Source organism: Cherax quadricarinatus, chromosome 10 (genome assembly GCF_038502225.1).
Source record: "Cherax quadricarinatus isolate ZL_2023a chromosome 10, ASM3850222v1, whole genome shotgun sequence".
In the NCBI taxonomy this organism is placed as follows: domain Eukaryota; kingdom Metazoa; phylum Arthropoda; class Malacostraca; order Decapoda; family Parastacidae; genus Cherax; species Cherax quadricarinatus.
In genome coordinates this window covers 25,662,517-25,669,041 of record NC_091301.1, presented here as the reverse complement: position 1 = coordinate 25,669,041, position 6,525 = coordinate 25,662,517, and positions in this window count along the sequence as shown.

The following is a 6,525-nucleotide window of genomic DNA, read 5'->3' as shown; positions in this document are numbered from 1 at the left end:
TGTGACTCACACCAGTCCACTAACACCCAGGATGTGACCCACACCAGTCCACTAACACTCAGGATGTGACCCACACCAGTCCACTAACACCCAGGATGTGACCCACACCAGTCCACTAACACCCAGGATGTGACCCACACCAGTCCACTAACACCCAGGATGTGACCCACACCAGTCCACTAACACCCAGGATGTGACCCCCACCAGTCCATTAACACCCAGGATGTGACCCCCACCAGTCCACTAACACCCAGGATGTGACCCACATTAGTCAACTGACACCCAGGATGTGACCCACACCAGTCCACTAACAACCAGGATGTGACCCACACCAATCCACTAGCACCCAGGATGTGACCCACACCAGTCCACTAACACCAAGGATGTGACCCACACCAGTCCACTAACACCCAGGATGAGACCCACATTAGTCCACTGACACCCAGGATGTGACCCACACCAATCCACTAGCACCCAGGATGTGACCCACACCAGTCCACTAACACCCAGGATGTGACTCACACCAGTCCACTAACACCCAGGATGTGACCCACACCAGTCCACTAACACTCAGGATGTGACCCAAACCAGTCCACTAACACCCAGGATGTGACCCACACCAGTCCACTAACACCCAGGATGTGACCCACACCAGTCCACTAACACCCAGGATGTGACCCACACCAGTCCACTAACACCCAGGATGTGACCCCCACCAGTCCATTAACACCCAGGATGTGACCCCCACCAGTCCACTAACACCCAGGATGTGACCCACATTAGTCAACTGACACCCAGGATGTGACCCACACCAGTCCACTAGCACCCAGGATGTGACCCACACCAGTCCACTAACACCAAGGATGTGACCCACACCAGTCCACTAACACCCAGGATGTGACCCACATTAGTCCACTGACACCCAGGATGTGACCCACACCAATCCACTAGCACCCAGGATGTGACCCACACCAGTCCACTAACACCCAGGATGTGACCCACACCAGTCCACTAACACCCAGGATGTGACCCACACCAGTCCATTAACACCGAGGATGTGACCCACACCAGTCCACTAACACCCAGGATGCAACCCACACCAGTCCATTAACACCCAGGATGTGACCCACATCAGTCCACTAACACCCTGGATGTGACCCACACCAGTACACTATCACCCAGGATGTGACCCACACCAGTCACCTTACACCCTGGATGTGATCCACACCAGTCACCTAAAACCCAGGATGTGATGCACACTAATCCACTAACCCCCAGGATGCAACCCACACCAGTCCACTAACACCCAGAATGCAACCCACACCAGGTGATTGACACCCAGGTTCCCACTACACATCAGTACACAACACTACACATCAGTTCACAACACTAGGGAGGCCAAGCCCATGATGACACTCTTCAGGTCACTTGTTCTATCTAGGCTGGAATATTGCTGCACACTAACAGCACCTTTCAAGGCAGGTGAAATTGCCGACCTAGAAAATGTACAGAGAACTTTCACGGCGCGCATAACGGAGATAAAACACCTCAATTATTGGGAGCGCTTGAGGTTCCTAAACCTGTATTCCCTGGAACGCAGGAGGGAGAGATACATGATTATATACACCTGGAAAATCCTAGAGGGACTAGTACCGAACTTGCACACGAAAATCACTCACTACGAAAGCAAAAGACTTGGCAGACGATGCACCATCCCCCCAATGAAAAGCAGGGGTGTCACTAGCACGTTAAGAGATCATACAATAAGTGTCAGGGGCCCGAGACTGTTCAACTGCCTCCCAGCACACATAAGGGGGATTACCAACAGACCCCTGGCAGTCTTCAAGCTGGCACTGGACAAGCACCTAAAGTCAGTTCCTGATCAGCCGGGCTGTGGCTCGTACGTTGGTTTGCGTGCAGCCAGCAGCAACAGCCTGGTTGATCAGGCTCTGATCCACCAGGAGGCCTGGTCACAGACTGGGCCGCGGGGGCGTTGACCCCCGGAACTCTCTCCAGGTAAACTCCAGGTAAACTACACATCAGTACACAACACATCACTAATGATCACTACTACACTACCATACAACACTATCATACATGTCACCATACAACACTAATATACATGTCACCATACATCACTACTATACATCACTATCATTCATGTCACCATACAGCACTTCCATACATGTCACCATACATCACTACCATACACGTCACCATACATCACTATACTCATTACCCTCATCACTATCTTGATCACTATCCTCATAATAACCCTTATCACTATCTTCATCACTATCCTCATCGCTTCACTACTCTCATCACTATATTCATCGCTACCCTTATCACCACCTTCATCACTATCCTGGTCATTACCCTCATCACTATATTCATCACTATCAACACTATCCTCATCACTACTATGCCTCACCATACCAATATTGTCATTATTATTTTTAAAGTACTTAACCTGGACTGTTTAGCATACATACAGAGGTACAAAAAATACAGGTAAGAGCAGCATGCCAAAGCCACTTATATGCATAGCATTACGGGCTGGCTTAAAATTAACTTAAGATTAACTAAGCAATGATGAAATCAGTGATAAAACATAATTGTAAACAGATAACTATAAAGCACAAATGACAGACTCCATTATATAATTATTATACTATCACCTCAACTAAAATCAGTCCTTTCATTTCAAAAATAATAATAATATCTTGTTAAAAAATTTTAATAATAAAATTTTCAATTGTGAAAATATCCTCATATATTTTTTGTGGTCTTCTTCAGTGATGGCGGCCCAGAAGGATTGATTCAGTGAAAGAGAGCATCCAGGTCGAAATCATAATCTTGAGTTTCCTGTACAGACTTTGGCTTTGTGCCAAAGTTGGCAGGTGCAGTTGTTTCTTGTACAGGTTTTGGTAGTTTGTCAGGGAAGAGAAGCTCCTCAATGAAGGTCTCCAGTTCTTGCTGTTCTTTTGGTGGTTTGTCAGGGAAGAGAAGCCCCTGAATGAAGGTCTCCTGTTCTTGCTGTTCTTCTGACTCAGCTGCTGCTCCAGTAGAAACTATGAAGTTGTTTATGTAATTACTTATAAGAGAATCATTGTCAGTAGTAGTTTCCTGACTTGTGACCTTGTTAGATTCCTCATCAGTCTGTACTTCTGGTTCAGTTGTGGAAGGTGGCAGTTCCTTGTCACTGCTTGAATCTTCCTCACCTTCCTTCTCCATTCTTTTTTCTTCTCTTTTAGTTTTTTCCTGTTCCTTCTTCTTTTTGTTGTCTACTAGTTTTTGTTTTTTTCGGGAAATTTCATCCAATAGAGGCTTTTTTCTCTTAGCACTACGTTCATAAAAAGTTTTACCAGAAGTATCAATCCATCTCATTCCTTGATAGGCATACTCAAAGTTAAACCTGGCACTCATTCTCTTGATGCCTATGCCAGAAGTGCTTAAGTGTTTTCCACAGTCCATAGAATTAGCAAGTGGCAGTCCTGCCTCGACTGCGTATTTTGCATATAGTTGAGCTAATTCCATCTGGAAAACAAAATCTTCAGGATCTTTGGAAATAAGAATATTTTCCTTCAAGAAGCTTTCAAAGCTTTCTCTGCCTACGTAGTTTCTTTCGCATCCGAGGACCACCAGCATGTTCTCCTCGTATTTCTTCATATTGAGGTCTTCCAGCTGGCGAGTCTTGTGTTTCAAGATGTTCTTCTGGACTCCCACTTTGTCTTCACCTAAAGATTATATCTTTGGAGGACGGTTTCTTACCCTCGAAGAGCAGAAGATATTTAGTACTGTTATAGTAAGTCTCTGAGATACTTCACCTTAGACTATACACTTATAATATAGTCACACTGAAGGAGTTCAATCCTTCAGTGTTTCTTACCCTCGAAGAGCAGAAGATATTTAGTAATGATATAGTAAGTTTCTGAGGTACTTCACTTTAGACTATACACTTATAATATAGTCACACTGAAGGAGGTCACTCCTTCAGTGTTTCTTACCCTCGAAGAGCTGAAGATATTTAGTAATGATATAGTAAGTTTCTGAGGTACTTCACTTTAGACTATACACTTATAGTTAGACACACTTAAGGATTTCACTCCTTCAGTGTCTTAACTATATTATAGTACTTCAAGGTCTTAAATATATTACTTCAAGGTCTTAACTATGTTATAGTACTTAAAGGTCTTAAATATAGTATATTACTTCAAGGTTCTTTAATAGTAATGTAGTGAAGCTAATAGTGGAGGAAACTAGAAGTGCTTTGGTTACTCCAGTGATGCAAATGATGACCGACAGCATCTTGTCGTGATAACTGACAGCATCCTGTAGTGATGACTGACAGCATCCTGTAGTGATAACTGACAGCATCCTGTAGTGATGACTGACAGCATCATGTAGTGATAACTGACAGCATCCTGTAGTGATGACTGACAGCATCCTGTAGTGATGACTGACAGCATCCTGTAGTGATGATTGAAAGCACCCTGTAGTGATGATTGAAAGCACCCTGTAATGATGACTGACAGCATCCTGTAGTGATGATTGACAGCATCCTGTAGTGATAACTGACAGCATCCTGAAGTGATGAATGACAGCATCCTGTAGTGATGATTGACAGCATCCTGTAGTGATGAATGACAGCATACTGTAGTGATGAATTACAGCATCCTGTAGTGATGAGTGACAACTGTAGTGATGTTTAATACTTAACAATTTACTGTAGTGATTTTGAGCACATAACAGTTTGCTGTAGTGATGTGGAGTATAAAATCCTTAAACGGTCCAAACGTATATATACGTTCTCTTATGTAGCGTCCCAAACGTATATATGTATGTTTCATTTGTCATTCATTCAACATTGGCACGATATGCCTGAGTCGCCTACACATGAGAGAATGGGTGTGCGCACTCAGTGTGTCTGCCATAGAAAAAAAATGGGGACACCTGGGTACTACATGTTCTTTTTTCCTATAAAAAAAATCAATTTTTGGTTTCTCAAAATATTCGGGGTATTGTGTGAGAGAACGTATATATATGTTTGGACCGTTTACGGGTTAACAGTTCACTGTAGTGATGTAAAGTACATAACACTGTGCTGTAGTGATGTAGAGTACTGAATAGTTTAGTGATTTGGAGTACTGAATAGTTTAGTGATTTGGAGTACTGAATAGTTTAGTGATTTGGAGTACTGAATAGTTTACCGAAGTGATGTGGAATACTTAATTTACTGTAGTGTATTATTATTTTTTATATAAAAGAATCACTAAACCCACTCGGGTCACACAGTGGTTCAGGACAGAGTGTTGCTGCAGCAGAAAATAGCCAGTGGTGGAGAGGATAACAGAGGTTGAGTTAGAATGGGCTGTCAGAAGTGCTAAAGGAAGTACAGTGGACCCCCGCTTAACGATCACCTCCAAATGCGACCAATTACGTAAGTGTATTTATGTAAGTGCGTTTGTACGTGTATGTTTGGGGGTCTGAAATGGACTAATCTACTTCACAATATTCCTTATGGGAAAAAATTCGGTCAGTACTGGCACCTGAACATACTACTGGAATGAAAAAAGTTCGTTAACCGGGGGTCCACTGTATTATCAAAGTTTGTTTAATAAATCTGTTGCTGTCTAAAAGTTAAACAGGAAGTCTGTGTCGAAGGTGAAGCCATCAGCAAGGCTGGAAGATAAAGTAATAATAATAATAATATCTTTATTACTGCCAGTACACGATACAACTTATACAGACCATAGCTGACATCAATGACATACTACTATATAGAAAGTTCCTTGTTATACCGAGCATTTCCTGCAAATTAGGTCACTTTTGTCCCAGGATGCGACCCACACCAGTCCACTAACACCCAGGATGTGACCCACACCAGTCCACTAACACCCAGGATGTGACACACACCAGTCCACTAACACCCAGGATGCGACCCACACCAGTACACTAACTCCCTGGATATCCCCCACACCAGTACACTAACACCCAGGATGCAACCCACACCAGTCCACTAACACCCAGGATGTGACCCACACCAGCCACCTTACACCCTGGATGTGACCCACACCAGTCACCTAACACCCAGGATGTGATGCACACTAGTCCACTAACCCCGAAGATGCAACCCACACCAGTCCACTAACACCCAGAATGCAACCCACACCAGGTGATTGACACCCAGGTTCCCACTACACATCAGTACACAGCACTACACATCAGTTCACAACACTACATATCAGTTCACAACACATCACTAATGATCGCTACTACACTACCAAACAACACTACCATACATGCCACCATACAACACTACCATACATGTCACCATACAACACTACCATACATGTCACCATACAACACTACCATACAACACTATCATACATGTCACCATACAACACTACCATACATGTCACCATACAACACTACCATACATGTCACCATACAACACTACCATACATGTCACCATACAACACTACCATACATCACTATCATACATGTCACCATACAACACTACTA